At 46.1% G+C, this 20202-nt stretch overlaps 1 protein-coding gene across 8 annotated transcripts in view; it reads right to left on the minus strand.

The window, feature by feature from the left end:
- LOC122732348 (transmembrane protein 263-like) overlaps positions 1-20202 on the minus strand; it is a 358587-nt gene that overhangs the window by 72539 nt on the left and 265846 nt on the right. For 2 of the 8 annotated variants that reach the window (XM_043972411.1, XM_043972415.1), the window contains exon 1: positions 19026-19913. The exons of 3 other annotated variants lie outside the window; for them this stretch is intronic. The gene's annotated coding sequence lies outside the window, so the exon portion shown is untranslated. Of the gene's footprint in view, positions 1-18615; positions 18643-19005; positions 19917-20202 lie in introns of those variants that run through there. 3 more of the 8 variants (XM_043972416.1, XM_043972412.1, XM_043972418.1) reach the window with 3 other exon arrangements.

Below are 20202 nucleotides of genomic sequence, written 5' to 3' on the forward strand. Positions count from 1 at the left end.
GAGAAAGTCATTTAATTTCCCTGTGCCTTCACTGCTTTATCAGTAAAATGAGAGGGTTGGACTCTATCTTGGGTCCCCTCCAGCTTCAAATCCATGGTCTCATGATTCTATGAATTATTCTTGCTGACTAGGTGCTAAGCTCATTTGTTTCTCCCTAGCGAAGAAATTTGAGTGCTCTCTGTACTCTAAATCCTGAGCTTTTAACTTGGGGTCGACAGAGCAGATTTTAGAGGGTGTTATGAATTTAGATGGGGAAAATGACTGAAAAAATATCTACAATATATTTCATCTTGCGTATTTCAAAACATTCTGAGGAAGGGTCCGTAGTTTTTACCAGATTACCCAAGGGATCCATGGCATAAAAAAGGTTAAAAAGCCCTGGTCTAAATTGAGGTGTCAGTTCTCTCTCTCCACAGGCCAGTCCTATGACTAGAATAAGGGATCATAGGAAGAGCTGGAGGGGGTCTCAGGAATCACTGAACCCAAGCCCCTTGACTTAAAGATAGGGAACCTCAGGCCCAGGGAGGGGATGTGTGACTTAGGTCATCCAAGTTTTAAGCACCACAGTCAGAATCCTTTGACTGCAGGTGTGTGTGTGTGTGTGTGTGTGTGTGTGTGTGTGTGGTCTCTTTCTACTGGAAGTCCAAGTATTACACTGGTACTTAGACATCTTAAAAGAACCCAAAGAGAATCCCCGAAGCCTACAGGGTAGTGGTACAGGAGACAGGGTTGATTCTGAAGTCAGAGGACCTGTGTTCGCATCTGGCCTCTGATAATTACTGTTGGGATGTTGGCAGCCTCTGTTTCACAATCTACAAAATGAGGTCCCCAAGGACCCTTCCAGCTCTGGATCTATGAATCTATGATTATGGGGGACGTCGAGAAGAACTGCAGAAGGTGAGAAGGTATAGATGGGTTGGGGTTTGCTGCGACAAAGGGGGTACTAACAATTGGAGGACCATAGGGTCATCTCCTTCTGACAGCCCTTCAAAGATGGGAATACAGCCATCATGATTCCTCCAGCTTCTAAGTCTTCCTTCTACCAATCCTCACACATCCTTTAACTTGAGGCCCTTGGACATCTTGGTGCCTGTATTCTGGGCATTTTTCAGCTTATTAGATTATTAAAATATGTCACCCAGAACTGAACACAATCCTCCAGACCAAGATAGAACAGTATTCTGGCTTCCTTAGTCCTGAACTTTATGCTTCTCAATGTAGCCTAAGGTTGTATTTTTCAGGAGAGGAAACTGAGGCACCATGAAAAGAAATTACTTTCCTGGGGTCACACAGGGAGAAGGTGGCATATCTGGCATTTGGACCCAGGAAAGAACGTCTGTGTTTCCCCCACTGCATCCTGCTCCTTCTCTAGCCCCAAAGTAAATGAAGAAGACGGACAAATAGATGAAGGTGGGTTAAAATGGAGTGAATGCTGGGAAGAGAACCTGGGGTAGAAGTCAGAGTGCGGGCAGCACCCGAACATTCTCCACTCTGGGCTTAGCTAAGCCAACCCAGCTTGGGACCAGGAAGCCGACTGACTCCCACTCGGTCAATCGAATCTGAAAACAATGAAGAGCTCCAGTAAGTGTTTTAAGTCCAGACAATCAGTGGGAGGTTAAAAAAAAGAAGAAGGAAAAGAATCTAAATTGTTTTCTTCAGGGAAAAAGAAATCTCATTTAAAAGTGAGCTCGGGTGGCAGGGAGATGGTGGGGTGCAGTGTAATACAGAATCTGTCCATCTCTACCTCGGCTGTTGAATTGTTGATGACATTTCTAGTAAGGACCTGCCATGGGCCCCACTTCCTATAATATCCTAATTAAAGGGCTGTTATTCATACTAGGAGTCACCTCTGCCCAAGTGACAGGCAGGCTAACATGATGAGCCAGCCACTGGCTCGGTGACTCAGACCCTGGTGAGAAGCTGAAACCTGAGGAGGAGTGCAGTGATGGGGAGGGCTGCCTGCTGCTGGGGCTGGGGGCCCCTGGCAGGGGAGGACCATCATCAGAGAGCACTCTGGGAGAACCCGAGGTCCTTCAAATCTTTCTGAACAGGTGGTCTGTAGTCTACTTTGATGACAGGATCTTTCTGTTTCTCCCTCTGTTGACCTTGACCCAAATGCTCTCACCCCTGCTTCCCTCCTCTGGTTCCTGAATTGCCTCATGTAAGGATTATCACACACTGCTTCACCTGCAGAAAGGTGTAGACAAGACTGGCCTAGCCTGTACATCGACCAAAAGCCACATAACCATCCTACTGAGTCTCAATGACTGATACCTATGAGGTCAGCTTTTCCTCCTTGCATTAAGATCCCTAATTATTCTTGCTGATTGCTTACATGTTGGACATTTCTGTGAAGTCGGGGATTTTACTAGTGGTTTCTTCCTTGTCCTTTGTCTTCTGTGAGTTTGTAGGGATCTTCTTTTTCCTTCTTTGTGGCTACTCTCTATGCAGCCTAGCTTGGGGATATACATAGACAGTCTTCCCCACCCATGTCCATTTTAATTTAAAGCCCTTTTGACTAGATTTATCAGAAATACAGCAAATACATTCTTTGCAGTCTTTGTTAGGTGAACTTCATCTATGGCTACAGATCTGTCAACCCTGTATTGTAAATCATGGTCCCAAAGTCTCAATCCCATTCTCAGATGCCTTCAAAAGGCACCACAGGTCATACAGCCTTATCTCCTAATGTGTAGAGCTGTCCAAAATTGTAATGGGCTTCCTGGAGAAGTGGTGGGTGGCCCCTCCTCAGAGGTCTTCAAAGCACAGGGTAACTACCACTTTCTGACATGATAAAGAGACGATTCCTTTCATGTTCCAGAAGTCCCTTCCAACCTTCAAAATTCTGAGATTCCATACAAATGGGAAAGGGAGAAGAGATACCAAAAGAGATCTAAGGAGGGAAGAGGAAAGGCTGAGATGGAGAGACAGTGAAAATAGAGCTAGGGAAGAGGTAAAAAGAAAGGTAAAGATAGAAAAGAAGGGAGAAAGGAAGACACAAACAGGGAGGGAAGGAATCTCCTTTGGACAGAGAAGAATGAGAGACATAAAAACAGAGAGTAAGGAAGAGAGAAGATGTAGGAAAGAGAGAGAGAGAGAGACAGGACTGAAAGGAAGTACTCATTGCAAAGTCTTGGGATTGTGTCAGCCAGCTCTAGGGAAGGGGGGGCAGCTGCTAATAAGATCATTTCCCCCATAGCAGCAGCTGGAATGGCTGCCGTTGAGGGAAACACAATATCCGAAGAAAAGATTTAAAAGGAGGAGAGGGAATTCTCCCCACACTTTATTCAGGGACTGGGGAACTAGAGGAGGGAGGTTGCTGAGTCCCCTGGTGGTAATTTAGGCAGACTTTTCAGATGTTCTGGAGGGGAGGGGGAGGGAAAGAAGTTTTCCATTGTGGAAGCAGCTGTTTCCTCTGTCTGAGTCAAGCCCCAGATGGGAAATGTACCTCTCCAGGGGCTCTTGGAAGGTGTGAGGAACAAAATGAAGGGCTTAGGGGCCTGGGGGTGGGGCAGAGTCCGGGGACCAAGGGCGAAGGAGGAACTGAAGTCAAATGTTTAGTCAGGCCAGGTCCAAGCTCTGGCTGCTGGCAGGATTCATGTTGTCATTCTGTCTGAGGGACAGGAGGGCTCAGAGCCTGAGGCTGGAAAGGGAAGGATGGACCAGGGTTGGAGACTAGACACAGCACACAGTCAAGGAGAAGGTTTCACTCTAGGACATTACCATACTGCCTGGCACACATAGTACAACGCTGAATAAATGTTTGTTGACTGATTGACTGGCTGAGCAGTTATAGAGTGTCTTTTGGAAGAGATAGAAGATTGAATGCTAGATTTAGGAGTCAGGAAGATATGGTTCAAGTCTCTCTTCAAACATTTAATATATATGTGACCTTGAAAGAGTCATTTATGCTCCATAGACCTCAATTTCTCCAACTGTAAAAGAAGGAGATTGAACTAGATGGCTTCTGAGGTCCCTTTGAGTTCTAGATTTCTGATCCAGACTAACCTGCATCTTTTCCATGGGAGGAAACTGAGATGTACGGAGGGGCAGTGCCCAAGGTCACACAGGCAGTGCCTGAGAGCCCAGCTGAACCGGGATTAGAATTCAGATCTTCTGGCTCCAAATTCAATGCACCTAGATTATACTAGACAGATCAAACATAGAAATGCGGCAGAAATTCAATTACGGCTCTGCCCCCCTCCCCCTATCACACAGGCTCAACTTGACGGCACGCCCCAGTCACACGGGGCTCCAGCTGGTTCCCCAAATTAAACTGAGTGCTTAATTGCCAGAGCTGAGATGCTTGGCAATAAGGCACCTTAGCCAGGGGAGGAGAAGGAAGTGGGGAGCCATCAGTCAACCAGGCAGGGCCTGCCAGGGATACCAGCTGTGGGACAGGAACAGTCGCTGATGTTTCTCTTCTCCCCATCAGGGAAAAAAAAGGAGCTTCCAAAAGGCTCAGGGTTGGGTATCAGCAGAAAGAGTGTCAGACTAGCAGTTGAATGGCTGGACTTTGCCACTGTTCTTGAGATCATGTGACCCTGGATTTAGGTAATCTCGTCCAACCCCCTCCTAAACCCTCTGGGTCTTAGTTTCCTCATCTGTGAAATGGAGAGAATTATTTTGTCTGCCAAGAATTTTTGAGAGGAGCAAAGGAAATGATGATGGGGAAAGAACTTTTTGGAACAATACACGGGCAAGGCCTTGCTACCTCTTTGGAACACTGCATACAATGGCACACTGGGTCAATGTATTGGGTAGAAGTTGGAACTTTAAAAAGTGTGTGTGTGTGTGTGTGTGTGTGTGTGTGTATAAGGGATATATATCTCTGGTAGGGGTAAGGAAGAGATATATTGGATAATATCAAAGCAGGAGATTTGTATTAAAAATACTTGGCTAAAGTAATGTTGTTGGGAAATGCTATGTTGGAATTCTGTGGTGTCCACATGAGTGGGAGGAAAAAGCAGCCAGGTCTGATAGAATGCTTTTGGGAGCTCCAGGGGAGATGGCAGGGTAAGTAAAGGCAGTAACACATTGGCCCCAAGGGTGGTGAAGCAGGCTCAACACTACTTGGAAACATCTGGGGAATCATGGGCTCAGGGGAAAAAAGCTATGTATGGGGAGGGACCATTTATCTCTTATGCTCTGGAGGCCATGAGAGGTTTCATCCAGGGTGGGGTGATGAGCAAGTTGGGGGAAGGTAAAGTTCTGGGCCAATTAGTCTAATATTTGGAACATCTTGCAGGGGGTGGAGGGGTGAATCCTGCAAAACAAATGAGACAAAATGCTCTCCTTCAGCCACAAACTGAGCCCTAATCCCAGCCACAAAGTGACTCCAGATTCAGCACATGAGCTGCCTCCAAACCCCCCTGTCACAGCCAGAACCACTGCCCACACACTCACTCTACACTAACCTCATTTCCTCTTTGGACAGGGTGACTATACTGGCAGATCAGGGGAAAGCGACATTATTTTCTTGTTGTTCAGTCTTTTTTGTAGTCATGTCCGACTTTTTGTGATCCCATTTGAGGTTTTCTTGGCAAAAATACTGGAGTGGTCTTGCCATTTCCTTCTTCAGCTCATTTTACAGGTTCAGAAACTGAGGCAAACAGGGTGAAGTGACTTGTCCAGGGTCACACAGTTAGTAAGTGTCTAAGACCATATTTGAATTCAGGAAGATGAGTCTTCCTGATTCCAGTCTCAGAATTCTATACACTATAGCACCACTTAGCTGGCCTCTGCAGATACCTACTAGTGACTCAATTGTCACAAAGTATTGGACAAAGTCTCTCATGTAACCCTTGTGGGTGAGATAGATGGGGCTATATGATAGTTCTGGATTGACTGTAGGAAGAATAGTTGATCGTTGGGCGAGGGAGGTCAGTCTCCATTGGGGTGTCACAGGGATCTGTCTTTAGCCATGTACTGTGAAACATTTCTATCAGTGGCTTGGATGAAGGCGTAAATGGCACGCTTATTGCCTTTTCAGATGACCTGGAGCCAGGTGGTATCTCTAGCACATCCAATACAAGAGTCAGCATCCCAAACAATCCCACTGGTTTAGAATAATGATTTGGGTCTAATAAGATAGAACAAAAAGCTGGCAGCAACCTTGACAACACTGGGTGGCTAGAGGGAGTGAGATCTGCCTCTCTGATTTCAGTGCCCATTGGTAGAGGAAAGGGAGAGGAAGAGAGTAAGTGAAGAGGGGCTTCAGGGATAGTATTTGGGGTCAGGACGGGCAGCCTAGGCTGGCCTTGAGAAAAAAGATGTCTGAAGTTGTCTTTGTTCTTCTTTGTTGCTTCTTTCATCACCCCCAATTCCTGGGTCACCTAGGTGCAGGGTTCTGCTCCTGGGTAGCAGACAGGGTGGGAAAGCACTGGATATATTGGGTTTTAGAAAGAGGCTGGGGCTGTTCTAGTCTTAACGCCATCCTATGACCTTGGGCAGGTCACCTAACCTCTTACATTCAAGCTCAGTTTTAGGGTGATGGTGGGGTGGGGGTGGGGGAAGCACTTGACTTGAAAGCAGCAGATCTGGGCTTGAGTACTGGCTCCCCCATTTACCAGCCACATGACAATGAACAATTCACAACTTCCCAAGGGTCCTACATTTCTTCATCTATAAGGATTATTATATTTGCATTCTCTACCTCATAGGATTATTTAAAAATACATTTTCTTTATGCCTTTTGTTTTTATATCAGAGTCATTTCTGTATATAGCTCCCTCTCCAACACTGCCCCCTCCTTTGTGACAGCAGCAGCAGCAGCAGCAGCAGCAGCAGCAGCAGCAGCAGCAGCAGCAGCAGCAAAACAGTTAAGCAGAAACAACCAGTGGATACAGTGATTCATTTAGACAGTGTATGCAACAGTGTCTCTGTAGTCCATCTCACCCCCAAAAGACAGATAGGTAAATGGATAGATGGATGGATAGATGGATGGATGAATGGCTGGATGGACAGAGGGATGGATGGGTAGATGGATAGATGAATAGGTAGATGGATAAGTAGATCGGATAGAAAAACAGAAAAGCATTTATTAAGTTTTTACTATGTGCCACGTTAAGAGGATGGTATGTTTTGTTATTTGTGCTCTGGAATCAAGATTCATCATTATAATTAGTCAGAGTTCAATTGCCATTTCATGTTCTTTTAAATTTACATAACTGTAGTCATTGTGCACATATTGTTCTCCTGGTTCTGCTTACTTTTTATGACACCAGTTGGGTGACCTTGGACAAACCTCTCTGAACTTCAGTCTCTTCATCTATAAAATGGGATGATAATCCCTTTAGTACCTAGTACACAGTGTTGTTGTGAAGTTCCAGTGAGCCTGTATGTATGTGTATGTATATACAGACACATATATACATGTATCTGTATATCTATATCTAGATATCATATCTCTCTATATGAACATGTATAAAGAACTCTGCAAACTTAAACTATCATAAATATCAGTTACTATTATTATAGCTATATCATTATGATTATTATTATTTGGCTTTGAATCAGTTCATACTAGCCTTCTAGTATTTCTCTGAGTTTCTCATTTGTTATTTTTATGGTACAATGCTATTCTATGTGTGTATCCCAATTTTCCCAGCCATTTCCCAATCAATGAACACCCTTTTCTTTCTAGTTCTTTTCTACTGCAAGTAGTACTGGTATAAATATTTTGGTTTTTATGAAGCCTTTTTCTATGTCTTTGGTTTCCTTGGGAGTATAATCCTAGTGGTAGCATGGGTAGACCAAAAGGTATAGACAGTGTGGTCATTTTCTTGTCCAGTTCCCACTTGTTTTCCAGAAATAATTCCCGGGGGCAGTTAGGTGGTGCAGTGGATAGAGTACCGGCCCTGGATTCAGGAGGACCTGAGTTCAAATCCGGCCTTAGACACTTGACACTTACTAGCTGTGTGACCCTGGGCAAGTCACTTAACCCCAATTTCCTCACCAAAGCAAAACAAAACAGAAACAATTCACTGCTCTACCAGCAGTGCATTGGGTCAGCATGCCTAGCATCCCTCAGTCCTCCCCAAATTGACCTTTTTTGAGGGGGAAAGAAGCGGGTAAGGGTGGTCATAGTTTCCAATACATTGGATTTAAGGTAAAATATCAGAGTTGGGTTTTTTTTTTTTTAGTGAGGCAATTGGGGTTTAAGCGACTTGCCCAGGGTCACACAGCTAGTAAGTGTTAAGTGTCTGAGGCTGGATTTGAACTCAGGTACTCCTGAATCCAGGGCCGGTGCTTTACCACTGCGCCATCTAGCTGCCCCCAGAGTTGTTTTAATTGGCAATTTTCTTATTATTATTGATTTGGAGTAATTCTTCATATCCTCAGAGGGATTTTGTGAGGAATGTACTTTATAAACCATGGAGGTATAGATAAATGTAAGCTATTAATAAATGTGAGCTACTTGCAGTTCTAAAAAATGAGGGACTTGGCCAAACTAACTTTCAGCTCTAGCATTTGATGTTCTAAAGTTCCCTCCAGCTCTGATGTGCTCTGTTCTAAGGTCTCCAAGCTCTGACATTCTAAGTTCCAAGGTTCCTCCCAGCTCTGACACTCTATATTCTAAGGTCCCTCCCAATTCTAACATTCTGTGTTCTAAGGTTTTTCTCAGCACTGACATTCTATATTCCAAAGTCCCTCTGAGCTCTGATATTCTAAGTTCTAAGGTCCCTTCCAGCTCTGACATTCCTTATTCTAAGGGCCATTCCATCTCTGACATCCTCTGTTCTAAGGTTCCTCTTGCCTCTAACATGGTATGTTGTAGATCACTCCTAGTTCTGATCTTCCATGTTCCAAGGTCCTTCCCATTTTTGCCATCCTATGTTCTAAGGTCCCTTCCAGCTCTGACAGCCTATGTTCTAAGGTGCTTCCAGCTCTGATGTTTTAAGAAGTAGAGGTCAGGGGGCAGCTAGGTGGCACAGTGGATGGAGCATCGGCCCTGGAGTCAGGAGTACCTGAGTTCAAATCCGGCCTCAGACACTTAACACTTACTAGCTGTGTGACCCTGGGCAAGTCACTTAACCCCAATTGCCTCACTAAAACAAACAAACAAACAAACAAACAAAAAAACAGAAGTAGAGGTAATTTGATAGGATAAGAAAACCATCAGATCATAGATTTAGAACTAGAAAGAACCTTAGAAGTCCTCTACTCCACCAGTCCCTCCCTCACTTTGCTGAAAAGGAAACTAACACACAGAGCTGGGGAGTGACAAAATGGAGGACAATGAGTAGCAACATGGACTATGGGAAACATGGACTAGGGGAAAGAGCACTAGATTTGGAGCCAGACAAGACCTGGGTTGGAATCATGCCTCCTACACATACTGGTTGTGCGACTGTGAGCAAGTCACTGTCTGTTCCTCCTTGCACATGCCAGGTGGTCCTCATACAGGCATCACTTACCTCTCCAGTGGATGTGAGGATTAATTGAGTAATGTATTTTTCTTATTTAGCTTGGCAAGCCCCAATGTGGTATGTAAATGTCAACTAGTATCACTACTAGTACCTCTCTCTTCAAGGCAAGGCTGTCATGCCTGCCCAGTCCCTGCCAAAGTGTTCCTTCAGCTCCAGTGATTGGGGGCCTATCAGCACCTCCCTGATGGACAGCACCATCACCACTGGGGTCTTTCTCTTTTTTCCCTCCCTAACATAGAAGTTTAAGTTACACTCTTAAAAATGATTGAACTTCCCTCCACTGTAAGGGCTATTGTTAATGTGGGTTAGTTTGAGCAACATTTACCATTTTAGGAATGAAAACATCTCAGTATTATAATAAAAAGTTTTGATCTTCAGACCCCCTGAAAGGGTCTTGGGGCCCCTGAGGAGTCTACCCTTTGAGAATCCTGATTGAGTTCCTAATCAGAAGAGGTAGATCTGGAAAGGATTTTGGAGAACATTTAGGTTTTCCCCTTTCCCATTTTACTGTAGAACTCTGGACCTGAGAGAGATTCATTTGCTTAAAGCAATATGGCAGATAAGAGGTGGGGCCAGGACTCCAACCTAGATCTGACTCCAAGCCCAAAGGGACACGGGTAGCAAAGCTAGGGAGAGTTCAAGCCCAGGTCCTAGGCTGACGTGTACTATGTCCCACCCCACACTGTCTCCATGCCCACGCCAGAGGGTTTTTTGTTTGTCAAAACAACAACACTAATGACATGTCCAACTTCGTTATAAAAAGGGCACTTTGTTTCTAGAGTCCTGTTGGTGAAAGCCTCCCTGTCTTTGGGTGTGCCTTTTGGTGCTGGCAGCATCCTGCCCGTGGTCTTGCTCCTGGGGGGCATGCGGTGAGGAAGGGCTCACAGCCAGAGAGGGCACCATGCCACACAAGAACTGTAGATGAGTTTGTCCTGTACTGGGATCTCTGCCTGAACTTTGAGGACAGGTGTCATGGTCTAGATTGGAAAGTGACCAATCTCAAGGTCATGTCTGCAGTCCCCAGACTCAACCTCAGGAAAGTAAAGCTATAGCGGCAGCATGATAGTTTGGAAAGGGCATTGGGCCTGGAGTCACAAGGAACCTAAACTTTAATTCCACTGATGGATCTTACTCATGTGTGCAGAAGTCAGTTAACCAATCTGAGCCTCAGTTTTCTCATCTGCAGGATGGGCACAATAACACCTGGGGTACCTCCCTAACAAGGGTTACTGTAAGGATCAGATGAAATATTGTATACAGGAGGGCTTGCCAGCTTACAAATATTAACATCACCACTAGGATTTTGAGTCTGTTACTGGGATTTCTCTCTGCTTTTCTCCTGAGAACTGTAGAATACCAGAGGCAGAAGAAGCCATAAGATGGAGTATATTAAAGCCAGAAGGAATTTTAGAGCACAGGAAGGAACCCTAGACTGTGGATCACAGGAAGGTGGCCTTGGGAGCAACCTAAAAACAGAGATTATTAGAGCTAAAAGGACTCTTAGAAGATAGAATGACAGAACTGGCAGAAACCTTAGGCTGTGGAACAGAGAATAATGGAATATCAGAGCTAGACAGGACATTAGCATGTAGAATGGCAGAGTAAGAAGGCTCCTAGAATGCTGGGACTAGAAAGGACCTGCAGACCACCTGGACCGACCCCTTTATTTTACAGATGAGGACACTGAGGCCCAGAAGGGCGATCCTCTGCTCCAGGTCTCACCGCCAGAAGGTAGCCAAGTGATCCAAAGTCCTGACCTGAGAAGGCGGTTAGAGGCCATCTAGTGCAGCAGAGGGTCCGGGGACCGTGACCTTAGCTTCCTCTTAGGTTCTCCACAATGGCCTTAAGTCAGCCGGCCCTTTTAACCAGAGTCTTCTCCCTTTCCTTGCTCTTTTTTGGGGAGATTTTTAAAAGGCTCCTTCACATCAGTTTTTTTTCTTTTCTCTCCAGGATGTCGAATCCTATCTTTAGGGGTGTCATGACACATTTCACAACAGGGACAGGCGCTTGGATGATGCAGTTGTGTTCCCAACTCAGAGAAAGGAACAAGCGTGCTCTGTCTGTGGTGCAAGGGAGTTTGGTCTGCCGAGGGATGGAGACAGGTGAAGGGCAGGATCTGGGAAGCAAGAAGAAGCCAGGCCTGTGGGAGTCATTGATCTGTTGCCTTCCAGGCCTTTTCTGGGGCCCACCCTTGTGCCCCATCACGTGTGACTCTGGCAGAAGAGCTTACAGTTCAAATGGAAGGGAAATGCAAAAATAGGAGGCAGGAGATGCGGGTTCGAGTTCTGACTTTGCCATGAATTAGCTTTATGACTTTGATCTCAGGTCAGAGGGTCTCTAAGGTCCCTCCTATGAACTCCCCAAATAGAGGAATCCCATCTCTTTCCTAAAGCCTTTGCCAAACATCCCATTTAAAGCTGGAGCTCATCTAATCCAACTTGGTCATTTTAGAGATGAATAAGCATGCCCACAGAGGGGACGTGAACTTTTCAAGGTCATTTGGGCAGGAAGCAGTAGATCTTGGATGAATTCCACCCGCTTCCTTGGGCTCCAAATCTAGGGTTTTCCCCACTCTTCCTACTCTCCTCTCTTGGCCTGTGGTTATTACCACCCCATTTTCTAAGCTGTGACCCTCACCCTGACCCTCGAGGGTCTCTTTATGACCACCCAGATGGCTAGCACTAAGAAAACCTCATCCTGGGCTTCTCCATTGTTCAGAAGCGGGGAGAGAAAATGAATGGTCTTTGAGGTCCCTCATAGCCAGAAGCGTCTGGGGCCTGGGCAGGCCAGGAAATACCTGGGAGTTACTAAGCCATGTGTTGGTGGGGGCCTGCAGCTGGGATGGAACTTCCTTCCTGCTGGGGCCTGGTCCTCCCATAGACTGACTCCAGATGGGAGCTGGAGGGGGTGGATGGGTCCGTCTGACCGCATTGCCCAGTCCTCCCCCAACAAAGCACAGTAGGAAACTTTCTCAAGCTTGGGCTGTTCTGGCCAGCCATCTCCCCTCTCTGCCCACTCTGTCCCTACTGTTCTGATCAGTCTGCAAGCTTTCTCAGCTCAGCTGTAGCTGCCGTCAGCTTCCAGGCAGGAAATATTAAGTGAAGCATTCACTCCCTGTCACCCTCCTGCCCTCCCTCCTGGCCCCCTGATTCTGCTGTCTGTCCAGGAGGCAGAAATCCATTATAGAAACTAGGGCAAGGCCATTCTCAGAGCCCGGGCCATTTCCAATGGGACCTAGAGACGGACGCCATTCATTACCTCCTTCCCTGCCTGGGCAACTGGGCTGGAGGACAAAGGCAGCAGAGGGAGAGAGAGGGGGAGAGATTCTGATCCTATTCTGCTTCCCAGCAGCCTCTGGGAGCCAGCCTTTTGTTACACTGGCTTTGGTTTGGGGCTGGGGGAGTGTGGAGGGAGAAGCAGGGGGAGGGACATAACCCACCTGGCAGCAGGCTGCTTATGATGAATATCCCTTTTTGCATTTAGGTGAATGAATTGATACTGCTATGGAAAGAACCTTGGATGAAGAATCAGAATGCCTGGGCTTTTGTCTACTCACTAGCTGTGTGACCTTGGGCAAGTAATTGACCCTCTCAGAGCCTGTATATCCATTTACAAAATGGGGACAATAATCCTGTTTCTACCTTTCAAGGTTTGTGAGGATCAATTGGGTCAGCCTAAGCTATTGTATTTTTTAAACTGTAGAGTTCAATATGAATGTGAGAGAGTCATTATTCCTAAGGACTCGGAGAAAGGAGTCTTATCTTTTCTTCTCCCCTTAATCTTTGTTCTATCCCTTCTCTGCCTTTTGTATACAGTTCAAAGTTGAGGCTCCTTACAATATGGTGACACCCAACACTTCCAACTATATTTCTTTATGCTCCTGTCTGATGGACACACCCTATGACCCCAAACTCTGTGCCCCAGCCAAACTGACTCAGTCTCTGCCCCCTGCAACGCTCTGCCTCCTCCTACCTCCAAGTCTTTGCTCAGGCCATCCTTTGTGCCTGGAATGCCGTTCCTCCCCATCTTTGCCTACTGAATTCCCTTCTGTCTTTTACAACCCAACTCAAGTGCCACCTTTTTCAGATCCTCTTAGTAGATTTTTCTCCTCAGGATTCAGAGCATTTGTTTTGTACCTCTTATTACTTATCATGTAAGGCTGTGTATTCTACCTTCTTCTGAGTCTGAGTTCTGAGGGCAGGGAGAACATCATATCTAAAGCTTGTATCAGTTCTGCTGAGATGTTAACTCTCTTGTCCTTAGTTTCCTCAAATGCAAAAGGAGGGAGTCAGGCTAGATAGCCTATTAGGTCCTGTCCTACTCAAGATGAATTATCCTAGGATTTCTGAGGTGCTCAAGTCACAGCAAGAGCTTAATAAACGTGTATTGAATTTGTGAGATTCCCATGGGGCTCTGATGCAGGTGTGTGATGCAGAAGGGCCAACCCAGTCAGTCAACAATGCTAAAAGGCCTCTCAGGCTCTTCCTAACTCCAGTGTTCTTCATTCCAAGGTCCCTCCCAGAGCTCATATGTGTTCTGAAGTCTCTTCCAGCTCTGGTATTCTATGTTCCAAGGTCCATTCCAGCTCTGACATTCTGTGTCCTATATTCTTCTCCAGCCTTGAAATTCTATGTTCTAGGTCTTGTGTCTCAAGGCTGATGGGGAGATCTGAGGCCCTCTGACCTCAACCATCTCCCATCAAGGTCACGGGCATCAGCCATCAAGAGATGAGCAGCTCAGAGGTTAAGCACAGCTTTTGATGCCTCCCCTTCCCCCAGCTGCAGCTGCATGGCTGGCAGAAATAAACACCCCCAACCTCCACAGGAAGCAGTGAACAGCCTCATCTGTCACCTGTCCCCAGGAGCTGAGCAATTTTCAGAAATGTCCATGCAGAGTTGGCTGGTGACTAATGAAATATAACCTGCAATTCAGCAGAGGGAGAAGAGTCAACTGCCAGTCTGGGGTGCGGAGGAGAGGTCCTTCTTCCTCTCTCCCTTGCCCCTCTTACTCTGAGGCCAGCTGGTCAGCTGGACCCCTGTGTGAGTCTGAAGGACCAAGGACCAAGGGAATCCCAGGATACAACTATCCCACCCCATCGTGACTCCTGCTGGGAAAGCTATCCTCCCAGGCTTCAGCCTGGAGGAGGAAGGATGGAGAATCTAGGAGTGACTAAGGGAAAATAGAATTCTGGTCATGGGAGGGTCTTAGGAGTCCTATGCACAAATAGGAGGGGATGCTGAAGTAAAGCTTGGAAGTGGCCTCCTCTCTGTTTCCCCAAGTGTAAAATGAGGGGGTTAAGCCACATGACCCCTAAGGCCCCATCTAGCTCCAACATCCCCATTCAATAGTCTTTCTCAGAGCTGAGAGCCATGTTCTAGAGCCTATAGAAGGGGAAATCTTAGCTGGGACTTGAAGGAAGCCAGGGAAGTCAGTAGACAGAGAAAAAATTTCAGGCATGGAGGACAGTCAGTGAAAATGCCTGAAGGGGATGGAGTGTTTTATTTGAGGATCAACAAAGAAGCCATCACTGGTTTAAAGGAAGGGGCAGGGTGGGGCAACAGTGTAAAAAGACCAGAAAGGGGGGGCTATGAAGGACTTTGAATATCAAACAAGACTTTGTATTTGATCCTGGAGTTGACGGGAGGCCATGGAGGTTTTTTGAGAGGGGTAGGAGACATGGTCAGACCTGTATTTTAGGAAGATCATTGTGACAGTGGAGTGGAGGATGTACTAGATTGGGGAAAGACCTGAGGAGTCTAAGCAGTTATCACAGTAGGCCAGGTAGGAGGGGATGAGGGCCTGCACCAGTTATCAGAGGAGAGAAGGGGGCATATTCAAGAGACATGATGAAGGGCCTTGGCAAAAGACTGGATATGGGATAGAGGGAGAGAGAATGAGGAGTAAACTATGACACCTAGGTTTCAAGACTAGGGGACTAGGAGGATGATGGTGTCCTCAATATCAATAGGAAATTTGGGAAGATGTGAGGTTTTACAGTGTTGAGCTCAGTTTTGGACATTTTTTAATAATATATTTTGGATATGTTGAGTTTTTGATGTCTACAAGACATTCAATTTGAAATGTCCAATAGGCAACTGAGATTCAAGTTTAGAAGTTAGCAGAGAAATTAAAACTGGATAAATAGATTTAAGAATCATCAGCATTTGGATGATAATTGAATTGTTGGAAAATGATGAGATTATCAAGTGGAATAGTCTAGAGAGAGGGAGAAGAGAAAAAGGTGCAGGACAGAGTCCTGGGGGAGACGCAACATTAGTAGGCATCATCTGGATGAAAATCCAGAAAAGGTACTGAGAAGGACCAGTCAGACCAGTAAGAAGAGAATCAGGAAGGAGTAGTGTCACAAAAACCTAGAGAGAAGAGAGCATCAAGGAGAAGAGAGTGATTGACAGTGTTAAAGGCTTCAAAGGTCAAGAAAGATGAGGATGGAGAGGCTGTTGGATCTGTCCATTAAAAGGTCACTGGCAACTTTGGAGAGAGTAGCTTTGGATGACTGGTGAGGGTGGAAGGCAGACTGAAGAGAGTTAAGAAGGGAGTGAGAGGAGCCTACTCCCATTCCCTGTGAAAGTGATCTCTCTTAAATTTCTTAGGGCACTGCTTGGACCTTCCCTTTACATTGATTTCCCTCCTCTTGGATCTTAGGTATTTATGTTCTTTCCATCATTAGACTGTAAACTCTTAGTGAGCAGGCCCTGTGTCACCTCTATCTTTATATCTGCCAAGCCTAGAGCAGTGACTTCCAAGCACCCCACTTTTCCACCCAGCCCCTAAACCTGTTATTTAATCAGTGTAAGGAAACTCACTCCATCAGTACAGATCATCACTCTCTGGACTTTTCAATCTGCAATTCTTCTGCAATGGATAATCTTGGATCAATAGTTCCCAAAGAGAAATCTGAAGACTGTTGGGCATCCCTGGGACCATTTCGTAGAGTCTGCAAGGTCAAAACCTTTTCATAATAATACTAAGAAATTACTTGCCTCCCTTTCCCAACTACACATCTATGTGAAGCTGGATTTTTTTCATCTATCTCAAGCAAAAATATGTATCACAACAGATTGAATGCAGAAGCAGGTATGAGAATCCAGTTATCTTCTATTAAGCTAGACACGAGATTTGCAAAAATATCTTTAAAAAAATGTTACTATTCTCACTATATTTTTTCACTTTGCAAAATATAGTCATTTTTTTGATAAAGTGTTGCTTATATTGACAATGTAAAGGGTTATTTTGAATTAATTATTATTTGGACTTAGTAAACATTTCAAAGATTTATCAGTTTAAATTTTGAATATGACAAATATCGATAGGTGTGGCCTACATAAACAAAAGCTCTCTGGCTTCCTGATTATTTTTTTTTTCTTTTTCTTTTTTTTTTTTTAGTGAGGCAATTGGGGTTGAGTGACTTGCCCAGGGTCACACAGCTAGTACGTGTTAAGTGTCTGAGGCCAGATTTGAACTCAGGTACTCCTGACTCCAGGGCCAGTGCTCTATCCACTGCACCACCTAGCTGCCCCCTGATTAATTTTTAAGAGGGTAAAGGGGTCCTGAGACCAAAAAGTTTCAGAACTGCTGGTCTTAAATAACTTACACAGAGTCACAAAGTCAAGATGAGTCAGATGTGGGACATGAACTCCTAGACCATCTCTTTAACCACCACACCAGGCTCTTGCAAATACTTAATGCTTCACCAATATCCACTGAATAGCATTGACAAATTTGCTGGATGGGTAGAAATGGTTTGACTGAATCCCTAGAGAACACACTGACATTTACTGAGGTAGCCTGTCCTTTTCCATCTTGAAGCGGGGGTGGAGGGACGGGACAGCTACTACGTTGACCAACCCTTGACAGGGGGCAGCATCCTGGGATGTTGTCCAACTGGCCTCAACGTGGTTATGTAACCTCTATCCTCACCTAACCTTGGTCCAGAGGTTTCATCTTAGGGAAAGCAATTGGCAGAGTGGAAAAAGAAGACTAACAGTTAACAGATCTGGGTTCTAATTCTGATCCTTTTTACTGCTTATGTAACTTTGGGCAAATCACTGAAGTTCCCCAAGCCTGCTTCTCCTCACTTATAGAATGAGATGGTTGGACTAAATGATGATTTAAAAACAAATTTAGGGAACAGTTTTACAGTTTGCAAAGCATTTTTACATAATACATTATCTCATTCAGTAGACAAGCCAGGTGTGGTAGCACAAGTCTGCAATCCCTGCCAAGACTGGTGGATCACTTGAGCTCGGGAGTTCTGAGCTGCAGTAAAGGCTAAACCCAAGAGGGCATTGGCAGCAAGACTGGCACCAGTATGGCAAGTCTGTAGGAACTCAGGTTGGAAATGGAGCAGGTCAAAGATCTAGGATGGTCAGCTCACAATTGGCTGTTGTCCTTCCTGCCTGGACGGGATAGGAAGACCCAGTCTCAACACAAGACAAAACAACTATGACTGCAACTACGCCAAGTAATTTAATACATTGTAGATATAGAGCTGACCCTCAAGTCAGAACAACGTAGATTAAAATCCTGCCTCTGATACATAATGGCTGTGTGATTCTGGGCAAATTACTAAACTTCTCAATGCTCCAGGCAATTCTAAAAATTATGAATTGAAGAACAATTGCCAATTATGCCTTGGTGAATGGGGTTGCTCACCAGAAGTCAAGTGAAGTCAAGAAACATTTATTAAGCACCTACTATGTGCCAGGCAACATGCTAAGTATTAGGAATATAAAGAAAGGTAAAAAAAGCCCCCCAAATACCCCCTCCCAAATCCTTGCTCTCAAGTGTCTGGAGTCCCTATAATAATAAAATCATAGGTCTTCTTTTAAAAAATCTCATATAAGCATCACAGTAATCAAATCCGACCTCTCTTGTTTACTCCCTTTGTGACCTTGGGCAAGTCACCTTCCTGGGCTTCCATTGCCTCATGTATAAAATGAAGGGGTTGGAGTAGGAGGCTTCTGTGGTCCTTCCAGAACTAGATCTATGATGCAAAGACTCCATTAAAACCCGGTGGGGGTAGGTACTGCAGGTATTGTTATCCTAGCAGGCAGCTGGATGGCAAAGTGATTGAGTGCTGATGTCACCATGGGTAAGTCACTTAATTGCTGTCTGCCTCAGTTTCCTCATCAGCAATATAGGGATGATAAAATCACCTACTTACCTTACAGGGTTGTTATGAGGACCAAACCTTAAAGCACAATATGAATAATAGTTATTATTAATATTATGATTTCCTCATTTTACAAGTGAGGAAACTGAGACTTAAAGAGTTTAAAAGACTTGCCCAGGGTCACATAAATAGGGGTCAGAGGCAGGATTTAAACTCTTAGCCCTGAGTCCAAAGCTCTTATTCGTCACACTTCCCTGACAGACTCCCACTGCAAATTCTGTAATCTCTGCACTCGTTTCCCACCCGCTGTGAGCTGGGTGGGAGGTGTTTTGCTCAAGAGAACCTCTCCCCACCCCTAGTAGCTGGGCCGGGCCTTAGATCTTCTAACCCTCCCCACCCCACCCCCTACTCTGGCTCACGGTCCAGGAACAGCCTCCCCACCTTGGCAACGGACAAACTACCTCCTGCTCCGGTGGGGCCTGGCGCTGTCCAGCGTCTGTCTCCTGGAACAGAGGGCCCAGTGTGAGCCCACACCCGAGGGGGGCGCCTGGATCTCCGGCCCAGCTGATGCAGTCATTGTCTCAGTCAGTTGCCCCAGATTCTTCGGCGGGCAGCAGTGACCTCAGCCAGGCATCCAGAAGCCTGGCAGCTCCTGGTCTGACGTCATTCCCCGACCCCAATCCTGCCGGGCCGCGGATGGCTCACATGTCCCCCGCGTAGGGAGCTTTGGCTCTCTGCCACGTTCTCCCTGCTGGCCTCTGCGGCTGTGGTTGCTGGTGTTCACCGGGGACGGCCCATGCTTTTCCTTTCCAGCAGAGGAGTTTGGTGCTGACGTCAACAGCCTGATCGCCCTGGGGAAGGGGGTAGCAGGGCCCGGGCTGTCCCCTCCCCCAACGCCTCCCCCTCCCCAGCTGACAAAGGCAGCTCTTTTTCCACAGTCCCTGGGCCCGATTGCTCAGCATCGGGCTGCTCTACCCTCTCCCTTGGCCTTCTGATGGTACAGCCAATTCTCAGTGCCTGTCAGGGGCATTAGGGCAGGGGGTCCTTCCCAGCTTCAGGGCGTGAGAGGTGGAGAGGTCCTAAAACCCAGCGGCCCACGGCATCTTCTATCCCCCGCGGGGCCTCTTCGGGGGCAGAGTCGCCAAGTTCCTGATCCAGGTGGTAATCCTACAACCTGAGGGGTGGGTGTGTGGAGGGGGGGAGGTGCGGCAGAGAAGCGTTCTCCGGAGCTCCACGTTCCGGGGAATTCTAGGAGAGGACTCCTTCTCTCCATAGAAATGGTTCACACAGCACCCCCCTTCCCCCAAGTACTGTCACCTTTCTGGTGTTTCTCACTTGCCAAAACTAATCATTTTTACCTCTGTCCCCTCTTTTATTACTTCCACAGCTGCCATCCTAGTTCAGGCTCTCAGAACTCCTCACCAGGACTGGTGCAATCGCTTCTTAATTGTTCTTTCTGCCTCAGCTGTCTCCCTTCCAATCCATTCTCTATCCAGATGCCAGAGTGAAATTTCCTACCAATGCAGGTCTGACCATGTGACTCTCCTTCTCAACCAACTCCAATGGCTACCCATTACCTCTAGGCTCAAATATAAACCCTGCCTAGCATTTAAAACTCTTCCTAGCTTGGCTGTCTCC

Source organism: Dromiciops gliroides, chromosome 6 (genome assembly GCF_019393635.1).
Source record: "Dromiciops gliroides isolate mDroGli1 chromosome 6, mDroGli1.pri, whole genome shotgun sequence".
Classification (NCBI taxonomy): domain Eukaryota; kingdom Metazoa; phylum Chordata; class Mammalia; order Microbiotheria; family Microbiotheriidae; genus Dromiciops; species Dromiciops gliroides.